This window comes from Protopterus annectens, chromosome 8.part0 (assembly GCF_019279795.1).
Source record: "Protopterus annectens isolate FY-2018-M chromosome 8.part0, PAN1.0, whole genome shotgun sequence".
NCBI classification, from domain to species: domain Eukaryota; kingdom Metazoa; phylum Chordata; order Ceratodontiformes; family Protopteridae; genus Protopterus; species Protopterus annectens.
The window spans coordinates 988352359-988370312 of NC_056741.1; the positions used below are offsets into that span (position 1 = coordinate 988352359).

Below are 17954 nucleotides of genomic sequence, written 5' to 3' on the forward strand. Positions count from 1 at the left end.
GCAGGCTCAGCAAAGGGAAGGGATACACAATCCCCTATACAACAGTCACAGTCACAGTCACAGGAGGACTTGTAGGAGGAACCCCTGCCAATGTTTCTATAGGCATATGTAGGCATGCTCAGTATGCCCTGGCTTTGAGTAAGAGAAAACAAATAGCATATTCACTGACAACCTATCGACCTAGGGACTAAAACCTTACTCCTACTCAAATACAGATATTAAAATTGATGCCAGACAACTCACACATCCTGTACCTATCTATGTATTGGATGTGTACAGCTTGCATCAGATAGAGACAGCTCTGAACTGCAGTTGTGTCAACTGCTGCATTTGCAGGGAAATTTCATAACCTACACAGTAATGTACTGGATTATTATGCTATGTCAGTGTTTGTATGGACGAGGTACATTATGCAAGTAATTATAGTGGGTTAGTTGGATAGAAATGACATCCACATGGGACTACAGATACCCACTCCAATAACATGTTTCCATTTGTATTCAGTAGGCCGATACATGGAATATTCATGCAGTCTTACTACAACAGATTACTGGTACATAATTGAAGGGAGATGTTAGACAGTGGGGTTAAATGATAGTCACACTATCGGGTATCCCAGCAGAACATGTGGTGTTGTTCCCCCACCCCCAACACAGCAGTGTTCCCTTGTAACTGCCGTAAGTGTAACTCATCAATGGTATATGAGCATTTCACTCAGTCTCCGGACAGTACTATAGAAATTGATCATACATTGTATGTCTCAGGTAACAGATAAATAAACAATGCACATATTTATACAGGTGATCGTGTGATGAATGACACCCTGTCTGTAATGCAGCTTCTGAATCTTAAAGGACTAAGGTAATCCTTTGTGGGGTGCCATTCATGGTTCCACTCTAGAAGTATCCACTTTTTGGATGTAAGGTATTAATAATTTGTGTTCTACAGATTGTCAGTCTATTTGTGCTGTACTACTTTAACTGCTGTAACATATTAATTACATAAGACAACTTTAGAAAATATTAGCCAATGTGAGTGAAGTGCAGCAGTGCAGAAACAGTGACAGAGGTCATATTGTGTAATACACAAAATCCCAGACTGGAGTACAGCTAAGTGTGGCCTGGAGTCAGTTTATACTAGCCAAAGCTCCCACTGGGCATGCTCATACACTTAAGCCAAGCACAAATCTGTTGATCCTTGCACAATGACTTTATAATATATATATAAAATATATATACATGTCAATCTGTCGCTGTCCATCTCTCTCTCCCTATATATATATATATATATATATATATATACGCATACACACATTTCTTTTTCTCCCCATATATCTAGATAAAACGCGCACACATACACACACATACACACACACACACACACACACACACACACACACACACACACACACACACACACATATATATATATATATATATATATATATATATATATATATATATATATATATATATATATATATATATATAAGTTCCCTTTTTAATTTTGAAATGCAGAAATCCCAAATTTCAGTATTTCGAAATTAAAATATCGAAGTCTTGAAATACCGGTAAACCAGAAGCGCGAAATTCAAAATCCTGAAGTATGGAGATTTTGAATTAGCAGTTCTGGTGTTGTGGTCTGTGAATGGTAAGATGTGAGCCTGGGTATGTCTGTATGTATATATCTGTTGATTAGGGGCTTTTGTGTCTGTCAGTGTGTGTGTTTTGACTGTGATGTGTGTGTGCGAGGGTGTGTATAATGTGTGGGAGTGAGTTGCTTGCGTGTGTCTGTGTGAACTCGGAGTAGTATATATATAAGTAGGGGAGGTGGGAAGGTGCAGCTCCCCACATGGGGGGGCAGGAGGGCTTGACCCCTGCTTATCAGCAGTGTAGGATATTTTATTTGAGTTGGGGAGAAGTGGTGTGTATGTGTGTGTGCTATATCTGTAGTGTAGCACTGGGATTTTGAATTCCACTGTTTTAGGGTTTCGGTGTTTGGTGTCTTTGGTTGTGTAATTTTGAAATACTGAAATTCGGTATTTCATTATTTTGAAATTACATAGTAAAGCCATATCTATATATATATATATATATATATATATATATATATATATATATATATATATATATATATATATATATATATATATATATATATATATATATATATATATATCTCAGACATAAACAAACCTATATGATATATATAAATATATATATAAATATATATATATAGATAGATATATATATCCCTGTTACATACATAAATATATATATATATATATATATATATATATATATATGTATATATATATATATATATATATATATATATATATATATATATATATGTGTGTGTGTGTGTGTGTGTATGTCTGTATTGCCCAACATGCCCAGACTGTGGTTATTAAAACTGCACTATGACACATATATAATGTTGGTCAAAGGACCAAAAGTAAGAGTTCAACAGTAGATAATGCACTTACTTACAGCCCCCTCTGCCTGTTAGATGTCACCCATACATACACCAACAAGTGAACAAGTTGTGTAATGTATAATGTTGTGTACTCAAGCATTGACAGGGAAAATTGTTTCTGGCCACATGCTTGCCAATCCAAATGCAAACAGACACATATGGCCAAAAGGGCTACTTTTGCCACATAGCTAGGATAAAAAAAACAGTTGTTTGACTGCTTGGCAGCAAGATGCAGATGGCATTAAGAAGAAATGTCACTCTGCAGGCACACGCTGTTCATCACAGGCCTTGTGTATGTCCTCTACGAGTAGTTCTCCTGCAATCACTTGCAAAGCAGTCTTAGGCCATGGCATGTGCAGTAGGATTAGATAGGTAGGGGTTCTAATCTCACTCCAATCCAGCTGGTGTGTTGTGTGTATATGCATCTCCCTACAAATCAGGTGTGAATTCCCTACTGAAGTCAAACTGCAAGAGATATGCACTTCTTGGCCCTTACAATTGACGCAGCCCTCCAAATGCCTGTCTTCCACAAGACATGCTGATGTGATCTGCCATATGACTACCAGCAGTTAGCTTAATGTCAAACTTAAGCTGTGGTGTGTCTTTTGAGTACTATGATCTGTAGTGTGTAAAACTATATAAGTGGGGTTCTGATCTCACTCCAGCCCACTTGGTGTATATGTTCATCTCTCTACAAAACAACTGTGACTCCCTCACTGACTTCCAAACTGCAATGAATATGCACTTAGTGGCCCTTACAGTTGATGCAGCCCTCCAAACCACTCTTTTCCACAAGGCCTGCTGATATAATCTACCACAAGTCTTCCAGCAGCTATTTTAATGTCAGACTTAAGTTATGGTGCATGCATGAAGCGCTGTGATTTGCAGGATGTAACACTTTATAGGTAGGGTTCTAATCCCACTACAGCCCCCTTGTTGTGTGTGCATGTAAATTTCCCTACAAAACAGACATGATTACCACACTGACTTACAAATACATAGGGTTTTCACTAATGTGGTTGTAGCAGGTGATGCAGGCCTCAGAATCCCTCTCCTCCACAAAGCCTGCTTATTTCATCTAATAAAGAGTACCTAAAAAGATGGTAATGTCAAACTTGAGCCATGGTGACTGTGTTAAGCACTCTGAGCTGTAGTGCATATAACTGCATAGGTATGGGTTCTAATATCATTTTGGCCAACTTGGAATGTGTGTAATTATTTATTTTACATTTGGTTACTGGGATAGTCCAACTGGACACAGGTCCATTTTCAGAGGAGGCCCAGGGAGAAAAGCTCCCTTTTACATACATCAATCAAGATGAAAAAAAACAAAAACACATTCCAAGACTATGAGGCAGTAGAAAAACACAATTCAAGAACAGGAGGCAGTACATAGTAAACAACTCCAGATAACATATATCAATACAGAAGAGACACAGAACTCATAATAGCATGTAAAACATAGTAATATAATAATGAAAAGAGTAAACAAAAACTTAAAATGCTGGCAGCAAATCAGGCTTGTTGATCATCTCCCGTTGACGTTTGCTGTTTCTCGATGGTTTCCAGTTGCCATGTAGATGAATTTGCACAATTTGGTACAATTCACAATTTTTAATGTATTAAATTATTTATTATGTCAAGATAATTTCTACATTAGTATGTAAGAAATTGTACTTTCAGAAGGTGATGTGTTTTAAGACACAATACAATGTTAAGCAAACTGGTTTTAATTTTGTCTGAAGAAGGCAAGGAAAACAGTTCTTATAGTAATATAATAAACATTGCTAAGAATATTATCAGAGGGATTAATATATAAATGACACATTGTATATGTGACACTCATAACAACAGTTTAAATGGGATTAATATAGAATTCACACATAGTACTGTGTCAGATGATGAAGGAAGTTAAATAGTTACTAAGTAAAAGGTGAAATAGCATAACCGAGTCCTGACAGTTGAGTAGAAAAATAAGTTGGTAGTGAGCATAATGACTAGAGTGGGCAAATTAAAGTAGTGATTATTGGATTAATACAAAATACAAGATGGTTAACTCTGTAGATAAAGCAGGATTTGTTATGAGGACTATTGGTTGTATGATGGAAAATGGATTATTAAGTAGATGTTTACCCTGGGCAGTAACAGGAGCATAACCAGTTGTTCATATAGTGTGTTTCAAGAGTTTTTTAAATTGTGTAGCAGAGCTATTAGATGTCAGGTGGCTAGGCAGAGAATTCCAAGCTTTAGAAATAGAGTAAACAAAGAGAGATTTTCCAGCATTGTTATTGTATTTAATGATATTTAGGAGGTTTTGACTACTAGATCTTAAAGATCCTGTTGTAGTATAGGGTTGAATTACATTCTGGAGTGCTGGGACTTTATTATGGTAGTGGTATAACTTGCATGCTAGTGACAATTGAATGTTGCAGTAGCTGAGGCAGCTCAAGCCACTTTAGATGTCTGAGTGATACACAGTGATGGGTCCTATATGATGCTTCTGAAGCAGACCTAGCAATCTAGTTATAACAAGTTTCTAATTTGTTCAAGTCAACCTTGTGAAGGTTAGTTAAAATTGGGGATGCATAGATTAGTGTAGATAAGAGATGTGTCCTAGCTATTGTGGCTTTAGTGTGTTTAGTGAGAAATTGCTTGTTCAGATAGAGGGGTCCTAGTTTTTTTGTGAACTTTTTTGATAGTTTGGGCTATGTGAATGTCATATCACATGTTGTTTTCTGTTTCTACACCTAACAGTTGTATGTGGGTGGTTGGGGTGATCTTGGTTTTGTTTTTTGACATGATGCTAAAATTATCACTTGTGGGGATCTACATGTACTGAAACTAAGTAGTTTTATTTTATTGGGCTTAAGAATAAGTTGGGAGTTAGTGAAACAGGTTTCAGCTAGTGAGAAGCAATTTTGGGTTATGGAATGAAGGTCATCTAATGTGTGGGTGGCACATATAAGGGTGGTATCATCTATGTATTAGACTACCGAGGCTTTGGGTGTGGATGAAGATAGCTGGTTGGTAAATAGAGAGAAAAGTAATGGGCCAAAGATGGAGCCATTAGGGACATCTAAGGATACTAGAAAAAGATGGGATAGTTGGTTTTGACATTGGACTGCTTGCTGTCATCCTGATAGGTAGCTTTTAAACCATGCCATAGAGGAGGTCCTGATGTTTAGGGTGAATAGCATATTAAGAAGTGTAATGTGGTTGACCATACTGAAAGCTTTAGATAGATCTAAGAATATGGTAGACACAAATTATCCACTGTTTTTGTAGTGGTTAACTGTGTTGGTAAAGGACGTTAGTACTGTGGTGGTGCTGTGGAAGGGTCTAAAGACGTGCTGAGATTTAGCTAGCAAATTGTTATTTTGGAGTTAGTCCATTAGTTGAGTGTGAACAACTCTCTCTAATATTGTTGATAAGGGGGATAGAATATCAATTGGATGGTAGTTGGTGAGGTCTAAGGAGTTTCTGCCCTTGTGTAGTGGTATTATATGGGATATTTTCCATATAGTAGGTACCTTGTAGTGTGATATAGATCTATTAATGAAAATAGCAGCAGGATAGGCTATTGCCTCTGCTGCTATCTGAAGGAATTCTGCTGGTAGTGAATTTGTATGCTGGTCAGTCTTCTGTAAACACTAATTGGTAGCAATACCATTCTCACTCTAGCCAAGCTGGTTTGCATGTCAGTCAGAGCATTTTACATCAGCCGGTGGGATCATAGGATCATTGGAATTTACTAGGCTAATGGCCCTAGGGCCCTTATAATACTAGCCAAGTTATTACCCTCATTTACACAATCAGCACCTATTGCCCCTGTCCAAGAGGGACACAGGCAGAACCCCCATGGTGAAATTATTTTCTCCCATCCAATCTTACAGATTGCATTTGAAGAGGGCCACTGAGTTGCACTATTTGACACTAAGTAGAAGTCTGTTGCAAAGGTTTGTTAAACCCTGGTAGATATATCTCTCCCTCCAGCATGTTTTATTAATGCCACATACCAGGTTAAGGTGCTTAGAGCAAGTAATATGTGCACCATTTGACTTACGGATATGTAGCATTACCAGTAAAGCAGGGTCACACATTGCTTTGTATGGAAGGCAGAGGTCACCTCAGAGTAGCCAGTATGACACAAACTAAAGTTACAGTAATTTCAGATGATCCCCAAAGGACAGATGTTGAAGATTTGAATTTCCCTTGTAAGGAACCTTTGTGGTCTCTGCAGTTGCCACTGGTGCTTGGAAACATACATAACAAAATGGCCATTGCACTCAAATATTGGCCTGCTGAAGGAAGAGTACATGGAGGTTATAACTACTTCATATTCAGGTGACAGCGCCCTCAGTTATGGCATGAGCAAGATATAATATGCTCTCCTTACCCACTGGTGATCTAAGGTAAGGTAGGTGTAAACCTGTGTGTCCATGTCTGTGTGCCGAGGTCTCTCACCCCTGAGTATGTACTTAAGGTGTTGCTATTGATGTGCTACTTAGCAGGAGCATTGCTGGTACTGAAAGGAATAATACTACATATATTTGCATGCAGTTTAATGCCATGATTGTGTCAACAATCATTTGGTCATGTATGACCCTCTTGTAGGATGTTGACATAATTTTTCTAGTGTTGTAAAAGGAATATGTTAACTGTGGCTCCTATCTGCAGGCCTTTGACTTCCATCATTGAAAAGAAGACATTCCATCTGAAATGCTTTGGGTGGATAAACAGGTGATGAGACATTCATTTATGTCAGAATTCATAATGGTGATGCACACTTACATTTATTTTAAAAGCTAGACAACACTAGATTTGATCCCAGGATGATGTATACCAAACATTAATGATTTCAAAGCATTTAACAGACTGAGCTACTGAGTCACTGTTATAGTAAGTATATTTTTCAATATATAATTGCACACTTACATGCTGTTACATACCTCATTTACATCCATTATTCTGTGTATGGCTTTATAGGGATGTATTTCGCCACCAGAGTCCCAGTTAAACACCTATTTTTCCATTAATGTTTTAGCAGGTATATATTTAAATGTTGTAGATATAATTGCAGTTACCTGCTGTTAGAGTCCTCACTTGTATCCATTATTATGTGTCTGGCTTTATAGTGATGTATTCCTATACCAGCATCCAAATTACATTCCCATTTTTCTATTACTCTTTTATCAAATTTGCACGACCTGCTGCAATGGACAGCACTGCTTAAATATGCTTAATGATGGGAAAATGGCAAGTATTATGTTTTGCTTAAAGCACCTTTGTCAATTAGCTGTGTGGTATGGTGGGTTGATGCACTGGTCTGCAGGTGTGATGGTCCCAGCTTTGAAAAAGGGTGCATGTGTACTTTTTGTATGTGATTACTATTATTTCCCACACATAAATCAATATAGCACCATTTAGCTTAGATTAATGATGCTGCACTACATTTATTTATGAAATTTGTTGCTGCATTATTTATTACTTAATATATAACAGTTAACTGTTGTTGGATCAGAACACACATGCAGTGAATATAGGAATAATGAACACTTTTTTGAAAAGACTACTTATCAAAGCACAATCTTCTTTTAAACTTTATTGATAATCTTTCTTAAAATCTGGCATTTAGATACATCAATGCCTGTCCAGGACTTCAGCTAACTTACCCATATACCATATTAATTTACTGATAGGAATATACAGTATTATTTCAGACAAAATGAGCAGAAAACAGGCTTGAACCTTACTCTGGGTATTGCACTACATGTATTTCAGACATTTGTTGCTGCATTCTTTATTCATTTACATTTTATAGTTGACTGGTGCCAGATTAGGACACACATGTTGTGAATACACGAATAGTGAATACATGAATAGTGAATGCTTTTTTAAAAAAAAGATTAATTATCAAAGCACCATCTCCTTTCAAACTTTATTGATAATTTTGCTTAAACTCTGGAATGAAGAACATGGATAGGTGTCAAAGACTTCAGTTAACTTACCCACATACCATGTTCATTGACTGAGTGGAATATGCAGCATTATTTTAGACAAAATGAGCAGAACACAGGCTTGAACCTTACTCTGGGTATTTCACTACATATATTTCTGACATTTGGTGCTGCATTCTTTATTCAGTTACATGTCAACCTTGACTGGTGTCAGATTAAAACACACCTGCAGTGAATACAAGCATAGTGAACACTTTATTTGAAAACATTTCTTATCAAAGTACCATCACCCTTTAAAATGTATTGATTAATGTTGCTTCAACTCTGGCATGTAGACCATGGATAGCTGTCTGGGACTTCTGTTAACTAACCCATATGCCCTGTTCATTTATGGAGTGCAACCTACAGCATATTTCAGACAATGAGCAGATCAGAACAGTGACTCTTAATCTGGATAGACCTCAACATTAACTAATATTTGGAAGCTATACTACACAGTACTGCATGCTTACTTACTTTAACTTCTTTTACCATTTCAGGTAAGCAGTAACACACTAATAAAGATGTAAGATGCCCCAGGTATGTCATAACTGACTGTTAAGACTGCAATCTCTGTAATTACTTTATTATATAATTACCTTAGGTATTAAGTTATTACTTTGATGTTTTTCTACTTACCACACAATTGCCTCATCCTGGCCAAGCACCCTGCATGGGACTGGACATTGCAACCCCTCTGTTTGGCAGCTGTGGTAAGAGAAGCAAACCATTATGCATTTAAGTCTTGCACAGATTCAGCTTGTATATTTTTAAATTACTGGCAAACATAATTACATATCTGTGGGGTGTGCCTATCCCTAGCCTCTTGGACCCAGGTGTCCAAGGTTCCCCTCTTTCTACACCTCAGGTCATCATAGTGGTGATGACACTGCTCACCAGTGCGAGGGATACCAGCAGTACAAGTTATTTCTCTGGCCAAATGATTCCAGGCCTCAGACTTACACTCTGAGCCCTGGTAGTCACCCTGCAGCAGCTGGTGTTCATACTTTTTAACCAGAAGACCAACAAAAACTCTGGACTCCTGCACTACTCACTTTTGTGCACAAAAGTGTACTCCTTAACCAACAGCACCAGGCATATCCATAGCCAAGTTAAGACTCCAAAGAATGATGTGAAATTATTTCCTATTGACCTTTAAATAGGCTGCATTCCCACCCTTGCATGCCATGCTGTAACTTTCAAAAATGCGCAATGCACAAATGGGAATATACTGTTGACCATGTTTAAGCACTGCTTAGCATTGCGTGGTCTTTCTAAATGTAACATTTTTTTTAATTTTAAACTAAACCGATGTTTCAGTCACCTAACACATTTTCACAGGACTATATATATAAAAAGTATAACAGCTCAGGACTCAAACAAAGAACCTACTACACTGGTCATAACTCAACCTATTGAGCCACTGGCATAATGAAGGGAAGCTCATATATCTTCAGATATACTGCAAGGTGCCTGTATGTGTGGCACAGCTTCACTGCAGAGGTTTGCAGGTTGCTAAGCACTGCAAGACTACAACAATTGCATACATTCAGTTTCTACTTTTAGATGTTTAGAGGATGTCTGCTATATATATAAGAACAGCTAAGCATAGCTAAACAATGTGCTGCACTGCGCAAACAAGCCCATGAAAAATAAATAAAATAATTAATTAAAATTGAATACATCCGGTTTCTATTTTTAGATGTCTAGCAGATGTCTACTATATATGTGAACAACATTAAACATAGCTGTGCAACATGCAGCACCTCGCAAACAAGCACATAAATGTAAAAAAAAATTACATTTGCAATTTCATGAAGTAATATCTGTTGTTCACTTTTTGGTCCAAGTTAATGGGTAGAAAGGTATTGTGTTGTGCTTACCAATTGTCTAGAAGTTTTCTGGACAGTCCACTAGTACAGAACAGCCTCTAAAGTGTTGTTTACATGGATTCAATGTCCATGTTACTGTGATCTTCCTCAGCAGCATGTCATTATTAACATGTATGGCCTGCTGCTGAGGAGGAACCGTGGCTGTGTACATGGGTACATTCCATGTAGGCTCTTCACGGTGCCTACATAGATTTTATTGAATTCTGGTGTATTTCATTAAATATTTTTATAAATCCTTCCCACTGTGTTTAACATTTTTCCAGGTATTAATATTATATATATAATATCTGTTTATGGTATATGTTGTTCTACCTGAATTATTTTGAAGTCTGCAATGGACTCTACAGGGTGTACCACATCAAAGCTCCATCCTGTGAAATAGCCTCTAGGTAACCAAAACAATCTGATAAACATATAAAATAAGAAAACAAACAAACAAATGAATGAATAAATGAATACATAAATAATCAAAGCCAAAAACTAAAGCAATGCATGCATACATGCATGCACACAAAAAGTCACTTTCACATGTTTGCTCAATCTAACTCCATTCACAAGACTTAGTAGTCCATTATTTCCAGTGCAAATGTTTAGCAGAGAAATTTCAGATAAGGTGAGATGTGGTAAATGTAATTTTTCAAAAACATGAATCAGAGTCTTGCCATATGAAGATTTAGCAACATATTATCCTTAGTGTCTGGTTTGAACAAGCATCACTTTGAGTCTATATTTTTACATTCACCAGTTCATACTGAAGATGCCACAGCACTGCTAATATATTTAATGCAATTGACCATTCACTAAGGAGCTAATTTAATTTATTAAACTTGACTTCAGCAATATTAGTGGTTTTATGCTATAATGTACTGTTTGCAAGTTATAACTATCAATTTTTCTCATTATGGAAGTAAAACAACAGCATGATGAGTAAATAACCAAAGCTCAGGAGGTCAGTAAAGTTTCAACTCAATGCACATCTCAAACTAAACATGTAAATTGAGTTATATATGTCTCCTATATGTTGCTTATTGTAGAATTACCAATTTCCCCAGAGAGTCTTTCATTAACGCACTGAATGTAGTTAACTGGTTCATCTTATTAAAGATACAGTTAAATACTTCAATGTATCATTTCTAAATATTCTTGACACCTTATCTCATAGCATGCGAAATTAATTAAAAACAAACATACCCCATGGATCAACAACCAATGCAAAGTCCTTATGAAAGACAAAGACAAAAGAATAAAAAAGACAAAAAATCTGTGACTACTTAGACAGCTACAAAACCAAGTCAAGAAACAACTTAAAAGAGATTAAAAAGGTATTATAGTCACCTACATGATATCCATAAAATCAACCCCCAAAAATTCTGGTCTTCCGTATTGTCTCTTATCAACCCAGGTAAAGAAAGGGATGCCAGCCCATGCCCAGACATCCCTACTCTTGAAACAGATACTTATTTCAATATATACTTCATTGCATGCATAACCCAACTTAACCTCAAACTCACCTAACACACTCCTCCCACACAGCTAACTTCTCCCACCTTAGACCCTATCACATCTCTTTCACAAAACTCACCTAACTGCAACATCTCCAATACACACATAGATAACTCCACCCACGTTATCTTTCAACTAGTTTCTGTAACTGTCATAAAAAAGTCTTAACATAAACTAAAAGCTTGTTCCTCCTCAGTCGAACACCTTTCCCAAGAATACCAAAATCTAGCTGCAGATGCAATAGCATATCTAATTAACAGTCTTATTAATAGAGCAATTACAGAATCCTGTGTCTCTAACTTATGGAAAGTGGCACATATTATCCCTTAACATAAAGGTGGTAATTCCACTAACATTATGAATCTGCATCTCATAGCTACCCTCCCTCTCTAAAATCCTACAAAGATGTACATCAACAATTTCTCCAGTATCGCTTACAAGATAAGCTAACCACCAATAAGCAACATGGATTTCAGCCAGACCACAACACTTCCACTGCATTACTATTGTTTACAGACTCTATCACTAAAACTTGCAACTCTACTAATCTTGTGTCTACAGTATTTCTAAATCTATTAAAATCCTTTGACATGGTCTCTCACAGTAAATTCCTCAATCATCTCCATCTATTCAGTGGTTCTCCAGCTACCTTGCCAACGGGCAACAAGCATTAAAATGGCAAGGGTCTATCTAAGCATACCTTCCCACTTCCACAGGAGTCCCACAGGTATCCATCCTTGGCTCTGTCTCTCTTTCCCATTTATGCACCATGTGATACATCAGGCAATGAGCACCTTTCAGTGCTCCTTGTTTCTGTAGCAGTTACAGGTTTTACTGGGTCACCACACACATTCGCATGCATGCAGTCACACCTAGGGACAGTTTAGAGTGTCCAATCCACCTAATGCATGTCTTTGGAATGTGGGAGGAAACCAGAGCACCTGATGGAAACCCCCACAAATGCAGGGAGGATATGCAGACTCCACGCAGAGGGCACCCCAGCAAAGAATCAAACTGGATAACCTCTTGCTGTGAGGTAACAACACTAATAGCTACAACACTGCTCCACCCCTTTGGCCATCTACTATTCAACATTTTTATTAATAACCTACATTTATCTTTTTGTGAAGGCACCCTGATTCAATATGTAAATGACTCTACCATCATACCATCATCTGCTCTCTTTGAATACCTTAACTCACTTTCAAGAAATCAGTCAATCAACAAGCATCATATGCATTGAAACCTGGTTTACAAAAGCCCAACTCTTACTCAACCCCCCCCAAAAAAAAAAACATACTCCTCATCTTTACTGCAGAAATAAACACCCTAGCAAAGCATCTTTCAAAATATTTTTGGCTAAGGGCAAGGAAACTGAATCAGTTCACCATACCAAACTATTAGGAGTCATAATTGATGATAATCTCAAATTTGACCTCCATATCCTAAGCAATATCAAGAAAACACATAAAAAACCAGGGATGCTCTACAGAAACAAGTATTTTCTGAGCACACCCACAACAATTACTCTAGCCAACGCCTACCTTCTGCCCTCCCTACTCTATTGAGCCCCAATTCTAACCAATTTACAACCATCCATAAAATACAAACTTGAAAGTTGTTACAACAAAATTGTCAACTTTGCTACTAATGCAGCCTCCTTTTCCCATCACTGTAAAGCTCTTCATACCCTTAGCTGGCTGGAACTCCCCCTCCTCCTCTCCTACATTCAGTTTATAACAATACAAAAAAATCATATACAAACCATTAACCTGCCAAGATCTTAACCCCTTTAATCAACAAATATTTCCCTAAAAGAAATGTCAGATCAAAAGACAAACAATTTTGCACTATAAATAAACCAAATAAATCCCTTGCACAAAGACAATACTCGTTCTCAGCAGCGAAAATTAAATGGAACTCCCTACCTTTAACCACCAGAACTATTTCTAACCTACCATCTTTAAATGCTCCCTAAAAGAATACTTTACAAAATCATGGACCTGCTCTGTTGTCAATCCTGGCTGAACTTACTAATTATACTTCACCGCCTCCAACCTAAGTCACACCTCACAAATCTCTCCAACTTCCTACTCCACTCCTTTCTTTTGTTTTTCCCACTATCTTACCATGTTCCCTCTCTCTCTATAGAGTTTTATTTTGTCTCTTTCTCTGTCCTCCCTTCTCACCTAAACTACCTGAAGACAACCTACCCTGCATGCGTCTTATAATCTGCTTTTTTCTCCATCCTTACTTCCTTCTATAACCTTAACATGAACACTGTCTCTCATACTAAAGCATCACTCAATTTCCTCTCACTCTCTCTAAGTATGTAATCTCTAATATCGTCTTTAAATACCTTAATATAATTGTCTCAGGTCTCATTCGCCAGATACTAATCTATGTAACAAATAACATGACTAATGTTGTTTTCTTCTCTATTTTTTCTCCAACTCATTATTATTTTTCATTGCAGTCAGATATGAAACATATATTCTGTGTTTTTGTCATTACAATGTTTTTAACTTCTGTGTTTTGTAGTGTTACATGACACTTGGTGATTTAAAATATGTGTAATTGAATTTTGATAGATTGTGGAGCTTTTCTCCCCAGGGTTCAGCTGAAAATGAACACTTTTAGGCCCAGTCAGACTTTTCAGTAAACAAATGTCAAATAAATACTCAAGTGTCTTCCAGAATAATTTCTTTGAGAAAACAGAGACCCACAGATACACACACACACACACACACACACACACACACACACACACACACACACACACACACACACACACACATATACACACTTGTTTCATGTCTGCAACAGTATTTTTAAATTATGCTCCTGTACATTTTCCTTCTTTTGAACAATGATTATCTTTCTGTTTTTACTCTTATAAGTAGCAAATTTAGACCACTGATATCAGTGCAACCCTTTATGTTCATAATTTTTTCTTTTGTTTTTCTCTTTATAATTCATTTCATATTTGCATTGCTATTTTTAATAGTTTTGGTCATGTATGTTTACCTTTGCTTATGTTTGCTGGGGATCTTTCCTCTTGGGTCTCCACTGAAAATGGGTTGCTTACTATCAATGCAATGCAAATAGTTAATAACCGTTTCTTTTTTACAATTATTTTGTATTGTCATTTTAATTTAATATTTGTATATTGGTGACTCACCCCATCATTTCATAAACCTGTATTGATTCTCACAACTGATCACTACCCCTACCCATTACAGTAAAAAATGCTACTGGTTCCACAATTGACTGGTTCTTGACCATCTCCCCAGACAACTGTTGTAACCCTTCTACCTTCCCTGACTTTATTAGTGACCATTCTCCCATCTCTATCTTAAGACACTCTCCTCATCTCTCTAAGCCCCATCTCTACAGATATTGTAGAAAACTGACTAACTTTTCCCCTGAAACCTTTAACTATAGACTCTCTGCTGTCAACTGGTCTCTCCTAAAAACTCCCCTGCTCAATGATGCTGTTACTAAATTCAACCACAGTTTCTTTGATATCCTAAACTCTCTTGCCCCAAGTCGCAAAATCAGAACCAAGTCTAATTTTGCACCCTAGCTCTCCAAAGCTACTCATGCTTTGATGCGTAAAATAGATGCTCTATGGAAAAAATGGCAAACCACTAAAACTCCCACCTTTCTCCAAGGTTATCAGCAACTCAGAAATCATGTAAAAATTTATTATTTTCGATAAATGCCACTATTCCACTAAATTTCAAAGCTCTCACCCAAATGACCCCCAAAAACTCTGGAGTACTATCAACTCCCTGCTCCACACTGGTTCTCTTACCTTCCCTAACCCTTTCCCCTATCACTCTCCCTCTGAAACAGCAGACTTACTCAACAAACACTTCATAGACAGCATTTCTAAACTCCTACCATCTGGTAACTCTGCTCATCCCAACTCTTCTGTGTCACCCTCACCTCCCCCTAAACCTCTGTAGTCCTCTGACTCTCAGCCTTTTATGTTGCGACCTGTTTCTACTAAATATATCAAATCCCTACTTCTTAAAATAAAACCATGCTCTCTGTCCACTGTTAAACTCCCACCTCAATTTCTGAAAAATGCTGCTGACTCTATTGTATATCCTGTATCTGTCTTAATCAACTGCTCCATTCAGGAATCTACCATATCGGAAATATGGAAATCCTTCTATACCACTCCTCTGCACAAAGGTGGAACTCTGTTGAACCCTCTAACTATAGTCCAATCGCTATTCTCGCACCACACTCTAAGATCCTTGAAAAATGTATACATACTCAACTACTGTCCTATCGCATTTACTAAAATCTCCTCACCCCCTCGCAACATGGTTTCTGCCCTAAACACAATACCTTGACTGCCTTACTATCCTATACTCAAAAGGTTGCAGAAGCTAGGAACAACAACCTCCTCATCTCCTGTCTATTCCTTGATCTATCTAAAGCCTTCGACACTGTGTCGCAACAAACTCTCAGACCTAAACCTCTCTCCTTCTACTCTTGGTTGGTTCCAATCCTACCTTATTAGCAGAAAGCAAGCTGTTAGATGGCAGCAGCCCTTCCTTGCTGTTCAAACAGGAGTACCCCAAGGCTCCATACTTGAACCGCTACTTTTCAACATTTTGCCAACAATCTACATTCATCCTGCAGTCTCTCATCTGTAATACAATATGCAGATGACTCTACTCTCTTATCTATCTCCAGTACTATCTCTGAACTACACACACTAACACAGAATTCCTTTTATCTCTGTTGAAAAATGGCTCAGAAATAATCAACTAATCCTTAACCCAAAGAAAACTCAGCTCCTTCTCTTCCTACCTCAGACAGTCTCTCACCTTAAATACAACTTTTCTCTTTCCTCCCTAGATTGTACCACTATCTCCACTGCCTCACACATCAAACTCCTTGGGGTAATAAAAGATGACTGACTAAAAGTTGACTTGCACATACAACAGGCTATCAAAAAAAAAACACCAAAAACTTGGACTAGTTTATAGGAACAAAACAATTCCTCACTACTGCCACTAAATGCACTCTGGTGCAGGCATTTCTCTTACCTAGTCTTCATCCTTCCCAATATGCAAACTACCTCAATGCAGAAACTGGAACAAACATGCAATAAAATTGCCAGATTTATTCTAACCCAACAACTCGCGTCACATCACTGCCTCTCACTAAATGAGCTTCAGTGACTGGAGTTTCTGCAACTTCTCCTACAATCGCAACTCCACACTACCTTTTCCATATTCAACAACCCCCCTGCCTGCCCTGCTCTCACCTCCCATGTTGCTTTCTACTCTCCACCCCAGCCTCTCTGGAGTGCTGAGCAGCGTCTTCTCTCAGTTTATAAACCCAAAAGGAATATTGGCAAACTACTTAACAAATACTCTGTCTCAATAAATTCGAACAAACTCCCTCTCCATATTAGATCAAACCTTCCCTTTCACTGTTTTAAAAAGGAGCTTAAATCCCTCCTACTAAACTTGAAACTATGCTGTTGCCTTGACCACAGGTAGTCTTAGTCTGTCCTACTGTATAACCTGTTGCATCTCCTAACTTTCTTTCTCTGTTAGTAACTTCTGCTTAAACTAACCTCCTAAACCCTCAGCTCTACTACTATAGCCCCCTTCTTTCTCTCCCACCTCCCATTCTCCACACTATTTATCCCCCTCACTACCTATCAATGTCTGTACCTTTTCTTTCTTTTGAAAACTTATCTTTCTGTTTTCATTCTTATATGTAGTAAATTTAGACCACTGCTATTAGTACAACGCTTTATGTTCATAATTTTTTTTCTTTTGTGTTTCTCTTTATAGTTAATTTCGTATTTGCATTGTTATTTTTAATAGTTTTTGTCCTGTACGTTTATCTTTGCTTACATTTGCTGGGGCTCTTTCCCCTTGGATCTCCACTGAAAATGGGTTGCTTACTATTACTGCAATGTAAATAGTTAATAACCTTTTCTTTTTAACAATTATTTTGTATTGTGATTGTTATTTAATATTTGTATAGTGTCACTTTACCTTTACTTATGTTTGCTGGGGCTTTTTTTCTTTGGGTCTCCACTGAAAAT

General features: G+C 37.4%; 1 protein-coding gene across 1 annotated transcript in view; it reads left to right on the plus strand.

The window, feature by feature from the left end:
- LOC122809190 (myelin-associated glycoprotein-like) overlaps nt 1-17954 on the plus strand; it is a gene marked incomplete in the record, with an annotated part of 1534034 nt that overhangs the window by 680121 nt on the left and 835959 nt on the right.